Source organism: Peromyscus eremicus, chromosome 1 (genome assembly GCF_949786415.1).
Source record: "Peromyscus eremicus chromosome 1, PerEre_H2_v1, whole genome shotgun sequence".
Lineage (NCBI taxonomy): Eukaryota > Metazoa > Chordata > Mammalia > Rodentia > Cricetidae > Peromyscus > Peromyscus eremicus.
Genome location: NC_081416.1, coordinates 78,118,500 through 78,140,593, shown reverse-complemented (window position 1 = coordinate 78,140,593; position 22,094 = coordinate 78,118,500). Strand labels below are relative to the sequence as shown.

The 22,094-nt window shown below is 44.8% G+C and overlaps 1 long non-coding RNA gene across 1 annotated transcript in view; it reads left to right on the top strand.

Annotated features, from left to right (window-relative positions):
* Positions 1 to 16,097, top strand: part of LOC131899669 (uncharacterized) — a 45,222-nt gene extending 29,125 nt beyond the window's left edge. Inside the window, exons 2-3 of the long non-coding RNA XR_009376112.1 lie at positions 8,896 to 8,952; positions 16,043 to 16,097. This is a non-coding gene — a long non-coding RNA (uncharacterized LOC131899669). The remainder of the gene's footprint in view (positions 1 to 8,895; positions 8,953 to 16,042) is intronic.
* Positions 16,098 to 22,094: the final 5,997 nt, after the last annotated feature.

Sequence of the window (22,094 nt, the reverse complement as noted above, 5' to 3'; positions counted from 1 at the left end):
TGGTAGATATTCACGTTGACCAAGGCAGATTTCTTCTGTCCTTATGAAAAGTACATTGAAACAAAGAAAATGCCCAGATGTTTCTGATGGATTAAGCTTTCCATTGCAGACTTAGCTTCACCTTGGAATTTATTCATGAGCACATTCAGAGAATTTAAGATCAAATGAAGAAATGAAAGGAAGAAAGAGGGGACAAATCCTCCATCTCTTATAAAAATTATTTTATCAAGGAAGTCAGATGTCAAATATGGAAGTAGGTTCCCATCCCAACCTCTGCCCACCCACAGCCCCTGCCCACCCCTTGGCCCCTGCCCACCCAAGCCTTTGTTCACCCCAGCTTCTGCTCACACCTGGCCCCTGCCTACCTCAGCCTCTGCCCATCCCTGGCCTTTGCCTACTCCTGGCCCTGCCTAACCCTGGCCCCTTCCACCCCTGACCCCTGCCCACCCCAGCCTCTCCCCATCCCTGCCCCTGCCCACCTCAGCCTCTGCCCATCCCTAGCCTTTGCCTACTCCTGGCCCTGCCCACCCCTGGCCCCTGCCCACCCATGGCCCTACCCACCCCTGACCCTGCCCACCCCTGGCCCTGCCCACCCCTGGCTCCTGTCCACCCATGGCCCTACCCACCCCTGGCCCCTTCCCATCCCTGGCTTCTGGCCACCAATAGCCCCTGCTCACCCCAGCCCCTGCTCACCACTGGCCCTTGTCCACCCTAGCCTGTGCCTGCCTATTGCCCCTGCCCACCCCAGTCTCTGCCCACCCATTGCCTCTGCCCACCAATGGTCTCTGCCCACCCTAGGCCCTGCCCACCATAGCCTCTGCCCACCATTGGCCCATACCCACCCCAACTTCTGCCTATCCCTAGCCCCTGCCCACTCCTAGCCCCTGCCCAATTCTGGCCCCTGCCCACCCCTAGTCCCTGCCCACCCTGGCATCTGCCTACCCTGGCATCTGCCTACCCATGGCTTCTGCCCATCTCTGGCCTCTGCCTTGGCCTAAGCTACACTTTGTCTTTCTGTGAAACATGGTGAGAAATTACAAGGTCAAACCTTGGTCAGATTCTGTGGCCTAAAACACCACTCCTTTAAAAAGATTATTTTGAGGTGTTTTATTTATTTGTTTGGCAGTCACGTGGTCAATATCTTCGAACTGAATCAGCCTTCGATTCATAAGATTTTTCCAAACAAGTTTTAAGTATTCCTCCTTATACTCCCAGGCTGATCGAATCGGCTGTTGATGGTTTGGCCTATACCTTGGAACAGTTGATCCAGCTGTAGACATTTTCTCTAAGCTTCAATGATTCTCTCACGTCAGGTGCCTCCCAAATCCTACACTATTTAAAATCCAGACACAGGCGCTTGCCGTAAGCCTTTGGCTGAAAGACTAACATGGTATTTAAAAAGTAAAAGACTTTGGTCTCCTTTGTCCAACAAAGTTCAAATTTCCCCTACAGCAATAAACACCTTATCTGAGGAGTATGCGGTATGGGCTAAAGTCTTCAACCATGAAATTATATGACTCAGCCTTGACCTCTGCTTTTCTCCAGTGAATCTCACGCATCGCATACAAACAGCAGCTCTGGGCTGTTTCTCTGATCCAGCCAGTGAGCTGCGTAAATCTTCAGGCCTGTGGACGCCTGTATGAAGGCACCCCAGAGATGGGGACATCTTTATCTGTCCTCACTTACATGGAGCAAGAGTGAGCAGCCTCTGGGGCTTGTGCTGTGTGATATATGTATCTGGGTGGATTTCTGCTCCTGCCTCAGGCAGGACAGTCATCTCCTTCAGAATGCTGGAGCCAAGACCCAGCACAAGAGGCAGCAGAGACAATGGGAAGTTGTGTCAAGGCAGAATGTCACCTGCTCAGTCTTACCACCACCAAGGCTCTGACACAGACTTGTGCAATGCCTTGGTACTAGCAGCCCGGTCAGAGCACAGTCATCAGAGTCCTATGGAGTTCATTATAGATGCCGAATGCAAAGCCCCACTCTAGACATGCTGGACCAGCACAGCTTTCCTGTGCCAGCAACCACATGCTGCTGTGCTCACTAGGGCCTGAGATTTTATTGTGTGATGAATCTCTGTTATACTTGTCCCTGGACTTCTGTTAACAGTATTTAGAATACCTTCAGGGAAATGTGTGAAGACTAAAGATGTCGTTCAAAAGTGGACAGATGATTCCTTGAGAGTAGAGACACTGAAGATCAAGACAACTGTTTGAATTGTTGTGTAGGATGCTATCTTTACTTGTGGTCCCCAAAGGATATAAACCTGGGAATGTCAAGGGTGACCAGCACTCAGAAATTATAATCAGGAAATGGAGAGAGGAGACCCAAGTTTTCACTTGATCAAGCATTACCTGAAACCCAGCCACATTTATCTCATTTGCAAGAAATAATAAATTCCTCGGAGAATCACCACTTGTGATACTGCTGGATTATAATTCAGTGGCTGGGGTTTGAGTATTAGTCATGTATCTCAAAATCAGTCAAGGGTCCATGAGAGAGAGAGGTGAGAAGTAAGAAGAGGGACTGCTTTAATCTGATTCACAAATTGGAGCTGGCAGGTGTAAAATCTGTGGGATAAATGTGGGATAAAACTCTGATGTCTCATATCACAATCTCAAGTCCTAAGCCTGAGATCTGAAGGAGACATCTCTCTCAGTTTGCACATGATGTCCTTCTTAGACTTTGGACTTCAGACCCTCCAACTGATTGGGTGGGGCTCACCCAAGGTAGGGAAAGCTATCTGCTCTGCTTTAAGTAAACAGGTTGTAAATGCCAATCACTTGTAAAGCATCTTCCTGCAAGCGCATAGAGTTGGCTAGCGTTTGACCAAAGAGCCTGCTGGCATACTAGTGTGACTAAGTAGACAATGGCCAGGTTTTCTGAACCCTGCACTAAGATGAGGGCAGGTGGAGTGAGAACTCTTAGAGACAGGGCTTCCACACAGTGGGACACACTGACTTTACAGGTTTTTTTTTTTTTTTTTTGAAAGCATCATCTTTGTTCAAGAAATTCAGCAAAGCATTGAAACCCCATGTTTGGTATGGAATCGAAGGAGCTAAGAGTTGGGAAAGACATCAAGTTCTCACCAGGGCCGATATGCCACTCATGGACTTGCCACTTGAATAATACCTTTCCCTTAGTTATGGTTCATAGCATAGATCACTTGTGCCTAGGTATATTTCCTTTTGACCAATATGATTCTTTTATAAGGTAATCAATTTATAAGAGTAATCACCGTACTCTACCATTAATACAACCCCACATTGCTAGCCTTAAATGCATAAATGTACACATAACCAAATGAAGCAAAGTGACATTGATAAAGTCCCACAAAACTGCCACCTGTGAAGTATGTTCTTACAGATTTATCTCCCTTCCTAAAAAGAACAGGCCTGAAGTACAAAAGTCATGGGAAGAGCTCTCCTTGAAAATTTGAAATAATTGGAAGAAAATGGAACAGGAAAACTCTCAATACTGGTTGGGTTGCCACTGTTTAAGGTCCACACAGTCTATGACACTATACCTACTCACACTCTCCAGGCCAGCTTCCCAGAAGGATGAACATGGACTTTTGAGGATGTTAGGAAACTCCATGGCTGTGCCTTCAGTTGCTGACCTCACGTCCTCCGTGCATAATAACCATGTCAGTCAAACTCTAAACCTGACCTAAGACCGAAAGCCTTGCAGTGGAAGATGCTTTGGGACAATGGACTACCTCTGTAAGACAGATACACTCATAGGTGACACTCAGTCCAAACCTCCTTCTGTGTGGTACAGCTTTATTAGCATCACACACACACACACACACACACACACACACACACACACACACACACTTTACCTTGTGCACACTTGAATAAGTTTTCACATTTTGCTCCCCAGGACACTGTGGTTCTTTTGGAGACTTTCTTTTTAGTTAAATCCCATTTCAGATAGCACTACCTTGGAGAGAACTGCTTTGAATAACCGAATGGAAGAACTTTTGATCCTCCAGACAGTTCCTGCTCTGGCATCCTTATCTGTTTCCTTCACAACACACCATTCTCCCAGATGGTCTGTTCATTCACTTGGTTTTATAAACATATGAGCCATGAACTCATGCCGGGAGGCCATGATTTATTTAGTAATAATTTGTTAAATCAAGGGATAAAAACAAAGTACAGGATGGATATTTGCAAATTTTAAAAACAAACTCCCCTCTTATTTATGCATCTGTATATGCATTACTGCAAAGTACAGTAGTCTCCTCTTACCCAGAATTTTGGTTCCTACTACTACTTCAATTGTCTGAGATAAGTCAAAGTCTAGAAATATTAAATGGAAAAATAATAGAAATATTTTGGTATTGGATGGATGAGGTAATTGTATACTGTTCTGAGTGGTGTGGTGAAATCTTGTCCCCTCCTGCTCCATTCTATGCAGGCTGTGAGTCCTCGATTTGTCCAGTGCATTCACACTCTTTACACTACCCCTACTTAGTCATTCAGTAGGCATCTCCATTTTCAGATTGACTTGCATAATGGTGTACTTATGTTCGACTAACCCTGATTGTACTTACTAATGGTCCCAGAGCTCAAGAGTTGAATATGCCAAAGGGGAGCCATAAAGCACTTTCTTTAAATAAAAAAGGCAAATACCTCTGAATTAATGAAAGAGAGAGAGAGAGACAGACAGACAGAGACAGAGACAGAGCAAGCTGCTTGCTGAAGTTACTAAGGTCCATGCTAAGCTGTTGGGACCCCTTTACTATGCTTAGTTAACGGGTTAACTTTTGTCTTCAGCATGGGTGCACAAGAGACAGCAGTGTGCACAGAGTTTGGTATTCTCAAGTTTCAAGCAGCCGCACTCTGTGTTGGGACAGGTCCTCAAGACTAAGAGAGAGTCGTGTGTCACTTTAGCCCGTCAGGTTTTCCTACAGTGACGGCCTCTGGCCTCTGGCCTCAGCTGATCAGTGTGACTTTTCCAGTGTTTTCTGATCCCCTTAGGGATCAGATGTGCACAACTGTCTTCACTGGCGGTGCTCCGCTCTATTCATTAATGTTGTCGCCAGCCACAGCACGTTTCCTGGCAGCCACATCACTCTCACTGTACTTATAAGCTTAATATTTAAAAAAAAAAAAAAAAAGACTGAGTTTTTAAGAGGTGTGTTCCTGCTAAGGCCCATGTCCTTGGGCAGCTGCCTTTTAAATAGGAATCCAGGGCCTTGCATTCATCCTTGTTAAACTTCATCATAGTGCTGACAGGTATCCGTGTCATCGTTGTGTCTCTCAATCTGGAGCCTGATTTGCTCTGGAGCCACCTGTGTACCAGATGATCGGCAGAGCTGCTTGGCTGCCAGTAAAGGTGACTGACAACTGAGCAAACCATCTCCTGTTTGTGCACTGACTTCAGTATGGGTCTAACCAAGGCAAGGGAGAAAGGAAACACCATGGAAACAGCTTTAAAATAATGGCAATCACAATGTTACATATGGCTGGGTAATAAATAATATTAAGACATCGCTGCTTGACACAGTTTGTTTTCCATACTCTGTGACTAGATGGAGCTGCTCTCCTGGTGATGTTGGTGGGAGCACAGAGAACGTTAGGTTTTAGGATTGCTTGGCTCACACATAAGCACATGATGTTGGATACCCTCTCAAGGTATAAGCTCACCATGGAAAATGTTCTTCTACATGCTGAACTTTCTATACAGCTGCTGGGCTTCTTCACAGCAAGCAGACTGGGTGCCAAGATCAGTGTTCAAAGAGATAAAGGTGAATACTGATGCCCTCTAAAGATCAAGCTTGGAGGCTGCTCAGTTCCTTCCCACCACACATCATTGACTAGAAACAATCAACACACATACATACATGTAGATAGAGTTTTCCTGTCTGGCCCACAGTCAGGACAAATCTCTCTAACCTGCCAGTCCCGCAGCAGCTCAGACCCAACCAAGTAAACACACAGACTTATATTGCTTACAGACTATATGGCCATGGCAGGCTCCTTGCTAACTGTTCTTATATCTTAAATTAATCCATTTCTATAAATCTATACCTTGCCACGTGGCTCATGGCTTACTGGTGTCTTCACATGCTGCTTGTCATGGTGGCGGCTGGCAGTATCTCTCCTCAGCCTTCCACTTCCCAGAATTCTCCTCCTCCTTGTCCTGCCCATACTTCCTCCTGCCTGACTGCTGGCCAATCAGTGTTTTATTTACTAACCAATCAGAGCAACACATTTGCCATACAGAACATCCCACAGCACATACATACACACACACATACATACATACATACATACATACGCACACACACACACACTTGTGTTACACTGTGTCTTTTCTCATTCAAAAACATGCTGTGTGTTTAAGAAAATGAAAATACTATGTATCCTGATTTGACTATTACACATTAAAAATATATATAATAAATTTTCCTACTATGCATCATAAATATGTGTAATTAAAAAAGAAAACTTTGCCAACAAGTACTTATAAATAAAACATAAAATGAAGGAAAAAACATTTAAAAATTTTAAAGATGTGTCACCAGCATCATTTACAGAATGGTACTAAATGTTCATTTCTTGCATGATTTTAGTGTCTTGCATATTATTTCATCTACTGGCCCCCATTATTAGGCATTTGGGTTGCTTTATTTATTTGTTTTTTTCACCCTTTGGTATCTCACTGCCAAAGGGCCGGTGGGATGGGAGTCATTGGGAGCCAGACTCAGCAGAAAGCCAACCTATGGCTACAGCTTATATTCCTTTGAAATGTAGCTTTCGTTCATCTCAAGAAGAGCACCAGTCCCAGCCCACTGTGGCCTAGCCTCAGCCTCAGGTTTTAAATGAGAGTGTTTGGGTGCTGTTCTTCAGAAGTAGTCTCTTTTCAGGCCTGCGGAGCTGTCCCCCACACAGTCACATTAAACTTCGAGGCAAAGGCAGGTGCCTTGGAGCTCATGGTCATCACTGGACCGGAGCGACTCTGAAATCTCCTGTGCATGTTCTCAATTCTCTCTGCTTTGTAGGCAGGAGAACGGGGATGGTTCAAAGCCCATCGGTGTTTCCTGGACATTTTCTTGGCAGCGCCAACTGCCCCTCGAGCTCTGGATTTTGCCTTCTGTGTAATTCTCTCCTCCTTCCCGTTAGAAATGGCCTCTTATAGCCTTGGTGCAGGGAGGAGGGGACTGGACTTGCCTCAACTGAATCTGCCAGGCTGGGCTGAATCCCCAGGGGAGTCCTTGCCTTGGAGGAGGTGGGAGTGGGGAGTGGATTGAGGGGGAGGCCTGGGGTTGGGAGGAGGGAGGACAGGGGAATCTGTGGCTGATATGTAAAATTAAATTAATTATAAAATAAAAATATTTATTTAAAAAAATCACACACACACAAAAAAAGAAATGGCCTCTTCCCACCTGAGTAGCTTTCTTCCCATTCTTAGAAATACGAGGGATCAGAAGGGATTTTTCTTTTTAATTTTGTTTTTGATTTTTCATTTACAAATGTCTCATGGCTGAGGGGAGGGCTGCTCAGTGGGTAAGGTACTTGTACGAAGAGTGGGGATTGGAGTTCAGATCCCAGAACCCATATAAAATGCCTTGGGGTAATAAACAGTCTGTGATTGCAGCCTCAGAAGGTGGAGACAGGAAGTCCTGGGAGCAGGCTAGATAGCAAGAATAGCCATGTTTGTCAACTAAGGGTTTTCCTGAGAGACCCTGACCCAAAGAGTCATATTGAAGAGCAGTTGAAGCAGATTCTTGACTTCAACTTCAGGTCTCTGTATGCACATGTATGTATAAGCATTCATGTGCACCCATAGCACACATTCATGCAACACACATGTAAGCACACCACACAAATAAACATAAAAGATAATAAAATTATAAAATATACTTGAGTCTTTTAGCTCAAGTCAATGTCACCTTGTTCTTAATTTAAGATTTTTTGAGACTTTCCTGCATGAATATTGTATTTACATCATTTCCATCCCTTCTTCTTCCACCTGTGACTCATTGCTGGTCTCTCTCTCAAATCCATGACTTCTTAAATTGTTATTGTTACATATACACATGTGGGTATATAATACGTACATATGTACAATCTCCTGAGTGCATTTAGTGTTGCTCATATGTTCATGTGTTCAGTGCCAACCACATGGGATTAGATAACCTATCAAGGGGCACATCCCTGGAGAAAGCAGATTCTCCCTCCCTTATCAGCCTTCTATTGCCTGTAGCTCTTCATCTGTGAGTAGGACTTTGTGAAAACTCCCCTATCTACCTTGGCATGCAACTGGTGTTTTCATTAGTCAAGTCTTGTATAGGTGACCATGTAATTGAGATTTTTGTGGGTGCAGCTTCCTTGTCATATATAGAAGATACCATGTGGCTGCAGATATTCTGGCCCTATGGTCCTTACAATCTTTCTGCTCCCTCTTCTATGATATCCCCTGAACTTTAGGTTTAGAGATCACAATGCAGATATACCAACTGGGATTTGGCACCCCATGGCCATGTATTCTCTGCATTTTAAATATTTGTGGATGTCTGCAATAGTCTCCATTTGCTGCAAAAATAAGCTTTGATTAGGGGTAAGAGCTACAGTTATCTGTGGGCATAAGGATAAGCATTAAGAATACATTTAGAAATTATTTTGTTTTAGGAAAGTGGTAGTTATGGGTTCTCCTCTAGTGCCTGTGATCTTTCTCCTGGGTAAATGGCTAGACTTAGTACCAGGAATAAATTCTCTACTATTGAGAAGGCCATAAGTCTGGTCTAGATGGCTTTTGGTTATGCTCAAGATAAAAACACCACTATTGCATTACTGGGGATATCTTACCAGGATTTTTTTTTTGGTATATAGGCTTTATAGTTGGGTACCACTATTGATTGATTTTCTCCCTTTGCAGCTTGCATAGTGCCTTCCAACATCAGGAGATCTGGTTTTCACAGTGAGGAGCTTCCAGGTGAGTTCCAGACTAACTCTTTCAATCTCTAAAAGAAAGTGATGTCTCCTTTGGGTTGAGGTTGAGATTCTAGGCTTCACCACTCTTAATGATTTTCTAGGTGCTTTTATTTAGATGCTGGAGTCTGGAAGGTACTTTTTTTGGTTTATCTGAGTCCTTAATATAGAATACTATATTCATAATTTTTCCTTCATCTTAAACAGGAGGCCATATTTTAGTGACATTCCATGATATTTGATCATTTCCTTTCACAGTTTTACTTACTTCCAGACTCTTCTTTACTTGAAGGAGAGAGTGGAAATGAAATTCCTTTCCTAAACCTCAAGTTCCTATTTGACAGTATTTTATATAAATTCTGCTTGAACATTGCACACTTGCTTCTTTCTGCTTTCTTTCACTCCACATTTTAATATAGTAAAAAGGCCGATTAATAAATTCAGCATTCTCCTGGAAATATTAGCAATTCAAGATTCCCACTACAGTTTTCCATTTCTCACCTTAGGCAAACTGAAACCAAGTGTTGGTCCATCATGTGGCACAAGTTTACCTGTTCAAAACTCCAACCGTCACTTCCTTATTGCCCTTCACACTTTGTAACAGTTTCATTAATGGCATTCATCCTCTGCTTGCTGGACACAACGTGAAACCAGTATCACATTGAATCTCCTCTGAGTGATTGGGCTTCCTCACAGCATGGAGGTTCATTTCTAAATGCAGTGCTCTAAGCGGTGAAGATGGTAGCAGAAGGTCTTTTAAGACTGAATTATCTGGCTTTCTTCTACTGTGATCTAGTGAACAGAACACATGACAGGGCAGCCCAGGTTTAAAGCAAGAGAGCACAGACCAGTCCTTCAGGAACGAGTGTCACATTCGTGGTGCCATAGAGCATATGGAATGAAAACAGTGCTGTAGTCATCTTCAGAGACATAGCCTACATCATTTACGTTCACATTCTGAGTCCTCAGCTCTGTTCTAAGAATACCCCTTCGAGATCCATTGATTTTTATCTTCATTTTTACAGATGAGAAAATAGAGACACAGATAAAATAATCAACACAGGTTGAGGGCCTCTCATCCAAAGTTCTGAAATCCAAATGGTCCATAATCCAAAATATTTGAGCACTGGCATAGTGCCAGGGGTAGAAAATTTACACCTGACTTCCAGGTGGATTTCAGTTAAAATGCAGGTGTAATAAAAAGTCTCATTCAGTATTTTCTTCATGCCATGTGTATGAGGCCTCTATGAAACAAAAATTCATTTTATGCTTTGACTTGGCACCTATCTACTAGATATCATATGCTAAAACTGCAAATACTTCAAAGACTGAAAAATTCAAAATCAATACTTCTAGTCCCAAGAACTTAGGTGTACTCAGTCTGTGTCCTCAAGGTTATAATCTTAAATGTCACACAACTGAAAGTCAACCTCAGGCCAGTTGGTTTCTGAACCTGTTTGCTCAATGTCTGTTTGGACAAAATAGCATATGATCTCTAAGTGGTTAGCTCTCTCTCAGGGTGAGTAAACCATCTTACAGAGAATGTATCTCCTGCCATACTGCATCAGTTCATCCCAGACTACTTACTGAAAGACCGCTAAATGCCTGGCACTGTTTTGAATGTTGGAAATGCGATGATGAGTAAGTCAGAAATTATTCCAGCGTTCAAATAGCCTATAATACAGATTAGGAAAATAGCTATTATGAATTTGAAATAATTACTGTTGTAGTTTCCCAGTGTATCCAAAGAAGCAGTAAAGAGCACCGTGGGGGAGTTTTAAATACTCGGTGATTCATGACTTGGCACAGGGTCCAAGAAATTTAAACATCTAACATTTAAAATCATATTTCCAAGATTGATCAAATGCCATGCCCTTTCTGCTCAGCAGCTTTTCCCTCTCCGAACCTCCAGGTGTCACTAATCTCAGAGAGTGCAGGTGCTGTCTGGACTGAGCATCCTTGATGGCTGACAGAAAGAGCTGTGCCCATTCTGTGGGTCACTGGCTCTTTGCAGCAAAGGAGAGGTCCTGCTCGCATCCCTGTTTTTGTGTGAGTGAAATCCCCAGTTCTTCCGATTTTCCTCAGTACACATTGCCTGTGATTGTGCTATGAGGGAAATTGAAATGAATTCAGAAATCCATAGAATGTTCCTCGTGGAGGTGACACTTAAAAACACAGGCAACATTATGGTTTTGTTGGCTATTCGTGAAAAAATGTCATACTGATTGCTGTCTGTGGTGCCACTTTGGGTACCTGTGGGCAACACATTGGGCATTACAGCCTAGCCCTGTGGTCAGAGGCCTTTCTGAATCCTCTCCCTGAACATACTTGCAGTGTGACAGTAAATAAATCACCCAAGCTCTTGGAATTTGGTTTTTGTCTTCTGTAGAATAGTGGACAGAGAGTCACCTCAAAGATCACCTGGGGTGTCACTAAGTATGTGGTAGCAGCTATGTGTTAGGTTAGTAGCAGTCTTTGAGGTCAGCGTAGAAGAAGGCTGGCAGGGACAGAAAAGGTTTCCTCATATTCTCTGCTGTGTACTGTGCAGAAATGGTGGCTCAGCAGACCTGAGTTGACCAAACTTGCACATTCTAAAGGTCCTGTGGGATGACCCATGCCCTCCTCCTGGGAGACGGGCTGTGACCTTTTGGAATATCTTCCTCAGCAGGCATGTCTTTGCATATCTGGAATATTTTGCCAGGACAGATAGTTCATGCTAACAATGTGACCTACAGTGAACAATCCTTGTGTATGTTTGGGCCTAGGACCACACTAGAGTAATGTTCCACCATGCTTCACATGATATCTAGTGTATCCTATGCCTATGAGTGATTTCCAGAAAGCCCCTCAATGCTAGGGCTCAGTTGAACTTCCTTGGCTGGGTGTGCTTCTCATGAATCACTACCTGGAGAATTAAGTGTTCTCTGTGTGGCTCCACTGAAACATACCATACAGACCGGCAGTGTGACTTCCTGCACTCCAATCTATGCTAACTGGAATGTCTGTCCTTTCACCTTACCAAGTCATGCCTGTGAGCAAACAGGATTTTCTTAGTTCTGTGAGCCCTAGTACTCCGAGGGTGGTTTTTGGGGTTTCCTGGCAGACAGGAGGAACTTTCCTTTGTGATACCTGACCTAGCCTGATCTTCAAGAACACTGTGACGAAGCAGATACCTTCAGAAGCTAGATTCCAAGGAGCAGATGCAAAGCGTTCAGCCACTTTGAGTGGGAACTGCTGGATCTCAGAGAAACAAGTATTGTTTGTGCCAGTGATTTCTGAAAGAACCGAGTAGAGACACTACCCACGTCCAGGCACTAATGGCACCCAGCCTTAGAGACGCACCATGCCTTCTTTTTGTGTCAGAAGGAAGCACTCGGTATGAGAGAGAGGCAGAGAGACATGCACACAATACCAGAAGCATGCCAGCATCCTCCCCTCTCCACCACCACCTGCTGAATTATCTATAAGCTCCTCTGGGCACTAGCGAGAGTGCTCAAAGGGAAGCAAGTGCCCCTCGCAGACCAGAGCAGCAAAGAGACTGAGTCTCCAATCTGATTTGAGGCTTCTGATTTCCTTCCATATTTTATATTAAAAAAATTTTGAAGAAGAAAGCTTATCTGTGTGCACGGATATGGGAAGGTTTCCAATACAGGCTGCTGTGGGGAGATTAAAAATAAGATGTAGGAAGAGGATCAGTGGATGATTATTTGTGTAAAGCAAAGCAAACACACACCTATGCACACACGATACCATCTCTTTTTATATAAGATATTCACATATGTTTCTTATGCTTCTTGTTCTCTCTCTTTCATTATGAATATACATTTCATCATATTTATCTCTCTCTCTCTGTTTCTCTCTCTCTCTCTCTCTCTCTCTCTCTCACACACACACACACACACACACACACACACACACACATACACACACACACACACATCTATGTCTTGAAGGAAATGTTTGCTAGGAATAAGCATTGCAAGGTAACTCCTTCAGAGAACACATGGGCTCTTTTTTTTAAAATGGATTTTTTTCATTTATTTTACATACCGACCACAGTTTCCCCTCCTTTCTCTCTCTCTCTGTTCCTTCTCCCTGTCTCCCATCTACTCCCTTCCCCATGCACTCCTCCTGTCTCAGTTCAGAAAGGGTCAAGCCTCCCATGGGTATCAACAAAAAACTGCACATCAAGTTGAGGCAGGACCAAACTCTTCCCCCTGCATCAAGGCTAGATGAGGCAACCCAGCATGGGGAATAGGTTCCCCAAAGCCAGCTCAAGCTCCAGGGACAGGTCCTGATCCCATTGCTAGGAGCCCCACAAACAGACCAAGCTACACAACTGTCACACACACGCAGAGATTTGGTCAAGCTAAGACTCCTAGCAATAGTGGACAGGGTCCTGAACTGGCCATCACCTGTAATCAGATTGGTGACTAATTGTCAACAGAGCGCCTTCATCTGGTAACTGATGAAAGTCAATGCAGAGATCCACAACCAAACACATGGACTCTTAAAGCCATAGAAAGTCTTTATTGGATGGTTCTCAGGCTACACAGGGAACTTGCCCAAGCTGTATAGCCCCAAGGAGTCTCACTGTTCTTTACTTCTTACCTATGAAAACCACATTCTGGTTGACACATATCCATTAGCAAGAACATTCAGTGAGAAGCCAAACTACAGAAGCTAAAAAAACAAGGTTAGTACATTTAGGGACTTCCCCCAGATCCTGGAACTATGGCCTAGGTCTCTGATGGATTAGATCATTGTTTTGGCATGCACTGGGGCCTACATTCTGGGTTCTGAGGTCAGCATGGTGCCTCTGATGTGGAATCAGCAGTACTAAGGTCTGGGGGACTACTAAGTTCCAGGGACCTGTTACATGAGAAGCTTCTGGGAAGGGAACTGGGTAGCATGAACAGCTTCAGACATTGGACAGTACTGCTACAAAACAACCTAGGCTTAGAACCTTAAAGCAAGCGGGCCCATTACTTGATGTTTCTAATGTCAGAAGTCCTAAAATGAGTTGGCACAGCAACACCCTACTGGATCCTGAGGAGAACGTCCCCTCCTGGCTTTGCTCAGCTCCTAGAAACTGCAATCCACATTCTTCTATGGAGGACCCCGACTTCCTTCTCTGGAGAGCTTGCATTCTCCCACTGTGGGCCTGCATCCCTTCACCCTGTTCCACCCTTACTTCTGTCCCTGTGATCCTCTGCTCCCTAGAGGGACCTTGTGACTGCCTGGACTCTGCATCTCAGTGTGGAAGTCACTCACAGCAGGGCAAACCTGCTCTTCCTGTTGTGCGGCACTGTCACAGGCTCTAGGCTTGAGGATGTGAACCCCTCTGGGGACAACTACTCTGCCTTGGAAAATCACTGTCACTGGGCACAGCTGTCATTTCAAAATGTTTTCCCATGTGTAGTATTGTGCACTCAAACTGTAAAGCTGTACTTATATTTGATAAGGCAATTCCTATAGTTGATTAATCACAAAACAGGTTCTTTATAGTCCTGGGAATCAAACCTGGGTCCTAGTGCATGCCCTGCTTCTGACCTACATCCCTAGCCCTCTAAGACTACTCATGTGTGTATGTGTCATGTTTCCCTTCTCAGAAGCAGCTATATTGTTTTTTTTTTTTATTGTGATCCTGTATTTCCAGGAGGGGTTGCTGTAGCTCTAAGTGAATAGGGTAGGGTAAGGCACACTTCTGTAATGTTTAGTGTCTTGGGGGGGGGGGGAGGCTTCTTTCTGTTCTCTTAGGAGGTCAGTCAGTTGTCATGGGAGATGCTGGGTACAAGCTACACAGGGCCTCAGACAGGTGTCCTGGGGGAAGCAGGCAGTACACATGCTCAATTCTTTCATTTCTTCAGCCTCCAAGCTGTGGGCCCTCCCCCAGTACAGCTGGGTACTGGGAAGGGCACCGGGCAGTGAAGAGATATGCCCAGTTTCTCTTGCCAGGAACACATTGTATATCTTCCAGGATGGCATCGTTTTCCGGCTGTGTATTTATGCCTGGGCTAGTGTTCCAAGAAATACCATGATCAACCAAAGCATGATTTCCCTGGGAACCACAGGGGCATAAGGCTGTCAGCCCAGCTGATATAGGGACCTCCCTGGCTCTTTTGTGAGCAGCCCACAGCCATGAGGCAAGAAGGCACCAATGATGCATAGGTCTCTAGTTCACTCCTTTCCCCTGGGGCTTAGCTGATTCATCCTAGTGTCTCCAATCAGGCCTGGAGCTGAGACCCTCATTGGGAGAGAGGGTCCCCCAAGATGGTAAAGGGGCACTGTTAAGGCAATTGCCCTTGGTCTGGAACCAATCATGGGGACTTGCAGGGAATGTCTTTTCTCTTTCTTTTATCTGGCTGCTGTATTTGAGATGCTTAAACACCCCAAATTTATCAAACACCCACTCAAGCCATAAGCCACTCAGGTCAGTGAATCTTATACAAAGGAAAGCGAAGAAGAGAGGTGTAGGGGCAGATGGGAAAGCAGATGCCCAAGGCACACAGTCTCCAAAGAACAGGCCTGCTCTGGTCATTGAGGATGGAGCACTAACTGAGAGATGCCATTCTCTGTTGGCAGAAGATCCTTTGGATTGGTCACATATACATTTGTTTGTTTTTGCACAGAATCTCCCTGCATGTCCCAGGCTGGCCCTGAACTCCAGATCCTCTTGTTTCAGCCTCCCTAGTGATTCCATGTAAGCATGTGCCAGCACACCCAGCTCACTTCCGTAATTCTTATTTATAGTACACAGAGTCACATCTGCATTCCAGAAAAGACCTTTCTGGAATAGGATGAGTTCCCACTGTCCCACCCCCTACTTTTTAGATAGTCAAGCATCCTACTCGCAGAATTCAGGGAAATGTATTACCTGTGACACGCAGACCTCGGTCCATATAGAAGAAAGATGTGCAAGCAGGCACCATGGAGTGGGCCTGTAATCGCAGCACTCAGCAGGCAGGAAAATAATGAGTTCACAGGAACCTGGGTAGTATAAGCCAAACCCTGGCTCGCCCCCCTGTACACACAGCAATAGGAGGCTGCACATTTACAGAATCGATTTTCATGGGAAATTTTTCCTTCCACAGCCATGCAGCAACGATTTAACTAGAACCACAACCAAAGAGGCAGAGATCAGCAAAGGCAAGTCTCAAATTGTCTCAGAGCTCAGTGGACAAAGGGCATAAAATCCAGACGACTCACCCGCGAAGCCTTGGTGGAAACTAGACGCCTTGGACTGTAGTGTAGATTTTCGGGGCACTGGAGTTTTTCCTCTCTAGTGACACAGTGTCTCATTCTGCTTTGGGAAGAAAGAGGTGAAAAGCTGAGTCCCAGAATTCAAAATCATTGTCAAGAGACCTGGGAAGGACTTTAAAAGGTGATCATAATTACTTCCTTCTTCTTGATAGCACACAAAGGGGGTTCCCCATCTAACACCCCCACAAGACCTTGGCATAAAAAAGATGAGTTCAGTATTGTTCCAGTGCCTCTCTGGTATTTAAAAGCCCTTCTTGGGGAGAAGAATTTATTAAATATTGTAGTCAGTTCAATGTCTCCTGTTGAAACGTGCTTTAATGGGCTTATTAAATTTAGATTATGATAAAAAGAAAGAGAATAAGAAAGGCAGTTCTCCCACTCAGAGGTCCTGGATGCCACAGGATGACTGGTATTGCTAAAGGAAAAGCTCCCAGCCTTGATTTACCCCTGTAGCAGGAGAAAGAGAGTGACTCTTCAAGAAGACAAAGAGGACTCTGCTCTGTAAACATGCTCTGCTGGTCACACACAGCCTGCCTCTAAAAAGAGTAATGAGAGCCTTTCTTCTCTTTCTTTTCTTAGTCCACCCTTTTCCTGACTGGTGTTATACATTGTTTAATAATATGAAATGCACTACTCATAGGTAGCATTTAATGATGGCTCCCTCTGGGCTAAGCATGGCTGCACGCATTGTACCTGTGTTAACACTTTGAATACTTACAGCATCCTATGAGGTGGTATTATTATTGTCATCATTATCATCATCATTGTTTTCGACACTGACGTCATTGCTATCATTGCTGCCTAGGGATGAGAAAGGTGAGACACCGAGAAGCTACGCAAAGTCCCCAGGGCCACACAGTGAAGGACACAGCAAGGGTTCTCACTCAGGAATCCAGATAGATTTGGTACCTGTCTAACTGCTGGATCACATAGAACATATTTATATGTTCTTCTATCAAGCCAGATATTTCCCATAAAAAGCGAAAGTCTGCTCTTATTACCGGCCCAGTTCCTGAACCTCTCTCTCTCATGCCCTAAGTTAACTATTACAACCATCTTGGGAAATAATTTCTCACACATATGAAAATAAATAGAATCACCTTGTTTCTGAGCCCAGCACCAATCATTTTCAATCTTTCCTGTAGCTACCTTTTCATTCAAAACCAGCCCCTCGTGACCATCTAATACCCCGTTCAGCTTTATTTAGGGGTTCTCTTCTTGACAGACAGGTTGCTTTTGATATTTCACTAAATTAAACAGCACTTCATCACATGGGCAGGTCTGTCCCCAGGGCAGAGGGCAAATGCAGCGCGTCGGGGCCCTTTATCCTTTGACAGCTAGCACCAGCTTACACTCTGGATGTGGGGATCTCTTCAGCGTTTTCGTCACTCCTGTCCTGTAAGGTGAGCTTTGATGACTTCTTGCTTCCGGTCCCCTTATTGATTCAGTTTGTTTGTTTGATTGATTGTTATAGGGTCTCAGTATATAGCCCAGGCTGGCCTCAGACTCACCCTGTCTCAGCCTCCAGTCCGCAGAGCGATAGGATTACAGTCGCCGCCTGCTGTCAGTGAATCCTCACCTTTGACATCCGGGCCTTGTGCTCTCCACCCATAGAATGCAGTGGAGACGCAGAGTGCAGTGTGGACTACAGGGAGAATTTGCTTCTGAGCAGAGGACAGCACACCGTCTAAGGTGAGAACAGGCAGTTGGGGAGAGGCTCACAGCTCCGACCTGATTTTGCAGCAGAGGGGTAGCTTCTCCAGGGTTGTCTTTCTGTCTGGGTGCTTGACTCACAGGGGGAGAGCCTTGTTCCATACCAGAGAGCCTCTGGGTGAATAGTGCTCTCTCAGGGCTCACAGTGGGTCTGCTAACGACTTCCAGGCAGTGCCAAAGGCCTGCCTCCACCCAAAGCCCAAGATAGGACTGAGTTACTTTTTTTCAAGGGCCAGCCCAATGACTCCCTGCTCCTGTCTGGCTTATCACCTACACACCACCTACACACTTGGCTTCCCATCACTTTAAAAACTAAACTTTTTTTTTAAGTGAATGCCAATCACCCTGGATAAAAATTCAGAATTTTTATTTTTATTTATCCTACTGTTCAGGTAGGCCCTTGACCACTCGGTCCATCTTTATTGCCTGTGTCCCCACACAGCCAGGCCTATTTGAGGCTGAATTTTGGGTTTCCTTGACTCTTAGGCAAATGTGGTGGAAACAGAATGTTAATGAATTTTGTACTTGTTTAACCTGGAAAAGCTGCTTGGGTCTCTGAGATTCCCCAACCCCCCCCCCCCCCCAAAAAAAGCTATAGAGGCAAAGCCCTGTGCCGAGAGAGGTTTCTCTTCAATATCCAGCTCCTAATTCAACAAATAAGTGGTGAGGAGTCAGTGTGCTGGCACGGTAGCAAGTGCTAGGGACACAGAGTTGTCACCACATGTATACTGTCCTGTCCCCACAGAACTGCAGGTCCCTGGCTACCTGCTCCATTGACTCACATGTTTCCTTTTTCCTATTTTCTATTTTCTGTTGCTCATCTCTTTCCCAAGAGCTTCACCTGACTCGGGTGCTGGCCTTTACAGAGATGCCAGCTCCTGCCTGTCAGGGTTCTCTACTGCTTCAAACCTCCATCCCTGCCACAAGAACTCTACAGGGTGTGTCTGAGTATTTTGGAAATATAGCCAATATCTGCATTTACTGCAATTGGCCCAGATCAGTTAAAATACTTCAGAATAGAGGGTCTTAGACTTTGCAAATATACATCCACTATTCTTCCCTAGAGATTTCATGGGCCTCCTCCATGGCTGCATTTCTTGAGGGCACAGCCTGACTGATTTTGTTGGGGACTGTCTAATGGTAGAAGTTTCATCTTCCTCCAGTGTGTAGGGCATATTTACTCACACACTGAGAAGCAGAAATCCCATGGGATAATTTAAAAATTCATCATGGATTTGTTTCTTCCCCCTCTCCCCTTGGCACAGAGCTTCTAAAACACTTAAGATTTCCTGAGTGACAGGAATATCTTTTTGTCCACCAAACCTGAGACTGTGATAATGAGGGTTATCATGGTGGGCACCTGTAGATTCAGGATGGAGGCTGGTTGCCAGAGCAACCAACTATGTGAAAAGAGGGTTGAATATTTCTGCCTTGTTTCTGTTTTATGAGGAAGGTAGAGACTGAGTTGATCATCAGTATGATGTTATTCTCAGTAGGCAAGTTATGGAATCAGTATGGGCATCAATCAGTAGGTGAATGGATGAAGCAAGTGTGGTGCATATATACTGTGGGGTTTGATTTAACTGTAAAGAAGGAAATGATGTCATTTGTAAGAGCATAGACGGAACTGAAGACAATTACGTTGAAGGCAATGGGCCAGACTTGAAAAGACAGTATCACTTATTTTCTCCCATGTGTAAAATCTATACTTAAAAAGAAAACACACAAGTGAAAGGGCACCATTTCAGCGGAAGAGGAGCAAGGAGGTGCAGGAAAGAGCCGTGGGCAGATACAATCAAAGCACATGATACACTTGCACAAACGTGTTAATGAAGCCTGCCATACTTACTTAGAATTTTTAAAATCCCTAGTGGTCAATGATCTCATCAATCATCCCAGCATAATGAGCCATCCATAAAAACCCTAAACAAAGGGATTCGGGGCCTTTGGGTTTGGTGTGGAGAGATGTCAAGACCCTGCCACCACACCCATATCTTGTGCTTTGCATCTTCTCTATTCTCCGTTGGCTGCTTCAGAACTGTATCTTTAAAAAAAAAATGGACCCTATCTTCTGTAATACATTGGTGATAGTGAATGAAGTGGCTCCTAGAGAAAATTATCTGACCCAATGAAGGCCTGGTTGGTCAGACGTGCTGGGACTGAAGACTGTCCTGGGGTGAGATGGATCTTCCAGCCTGTGGATTTGTGCTGACTTCTCATGATGCTAGAATTCAGTTTGATTGATGGATGCTCTGTTAATTAATTGATGGATGTTTTGTTTAGGTTAGAGAATTAGAGAAATGGAGAACTGGTCAGTGTCAGAAAGCCCCCACAAGAGATAGCTTTCCTCTGAAGCAAGAAGTGGAGAAGGTGCTTGCCGTGAAGATCAGCCTATGGTCCCTCTCCTGCAATGCCCCATCTGCCTGTGCAGGTGTCACTCTGGCCACTCTGCATCAGCCTGTGAAGACATCTCCAGAGACCCACAAAAGATGCTGATGCTCTGAACTGCCATTTGGTGAACAACACCTTTGCCTTCATTTCAGGTCCAGGGTTTGTATCTTCCCACAGCATCAGTGACACTGTGACAGGTTAAGTTGCTGCTTGCAAATGGAAGTATCTCAGGCATATCACAGTTCTTGATACATGTATGTCACCAATCAAACAGTTAATGAATGCTGGCTGAGTGCCAGGTACGAGGAACACAGGGGTAGAGTACTCCAGTCTTTCTTAGGATGTTGCTTGCTAGTGAAGAAGTATGGTACTGCAGTACCATAGGAAGGGCAGTGCACAGGATGAGGGATGGGGGCACTAAGAGATGAGATGGCGCTTGCCATCCAAGTATTCAAAGATATTCAAAGTGTGTGCAAAGCTGCTGAGGCAAGGTGCAGCTCGGGGCTGCTCATCAGCTGAAGGGTGATGCACACTGAGGTGGGGTAGGACAGCAGCATGTTGGTGAGGCGAGAGGAGTGGTTGGAAATGTAGGCTCTCCCTCCATAAATCAGGGTTGTGCTTTTATGCTACATGGAAACCAAAACAGTTGGAGCAGCAGAGAGTATGGAGGGGCAGGATCCAACTCACACCTTTGACGTCCCCTCCACACCAGAACTGAACATCCCGTACCTGGGTCACCCACTGCCAAGTTTGCACCCAGATGTCACAGCCCCTCATCCCACACCCTGCCTGAGGAGTGTGTGTCTGACTAGTCTTGGATCCTTCTTCCGCTTGTCTTCCTGCTGACCAGAGCACAGGGAATAACAGTTTTTCCACCTGAGGCATGAAAAGGATAAAGAGTGAATCCAAGGATAAAAATGTGGGCAATGCTTCAGAACAAGCGACTGTCCCACTGAGACTAGCAACATCTTTACAACAGACAGAAGAAATCACCGCCCCCTTTGCCAGGGAGAAATCCTACACCAGTTCCCAAGTCTACAACTTCAGAGCATTCAATCTGATATCTACACATTGGATGGGAAAAGGTGTGGACATATGGAAAACAAAGCATGGCAAACTGAATGTATATCTTCCAGTCTTTCAGACAATCACTAACATGGGATGGGATTCAGGCAGGGGGCACTTAGTTCACATTTTGGCTCATGACCCATGACATGTCACTTATTTTCTTATTCACATAAATCCAGCTTCCTCAGTGGGATTTCTTTCCAGTTGGTTTCTGTGTCCCTCCTGCATGAACTGGCTTAGTGTTAGTTTCCTGAGAACTCCCTTCTTCTGTACTCCAGTATACACTAGGCTTCCATGCCCAGTCCTAATGTCGGGCATTCCCACAACAAAAACGTTCATAGAAATGAAGACAGGGCAGCAACAAGTCAGGTCGTCCTTGGGATTCTCACCGCTGTGAAGTCTCCTGCCTTCCTTGGTCTCGTCTTTGCGTGTTTCTCTGCCATGACTCTGTACTGATTTCTCTGTCTCTCACTCTGTGTTCAGCCTTTGTTCTTCCCTCCTGGATTACTTTTTCTTTCTCTACTAGTGAGAAATTGGACTCTCATCATCTAGGGTGCACATGCTTGTGTGCTCAGCCCTAGTATAGGTAGAATGCTTTGGGAACCGATGACATACGCTTTTATATCTTGGTGAAAACTGCATTTGTAAGAGAGAGTTAAGGGTTTCTATGACAATTCTGATGTCTTTAAGCTCCAAGTTAATAAAATCTTC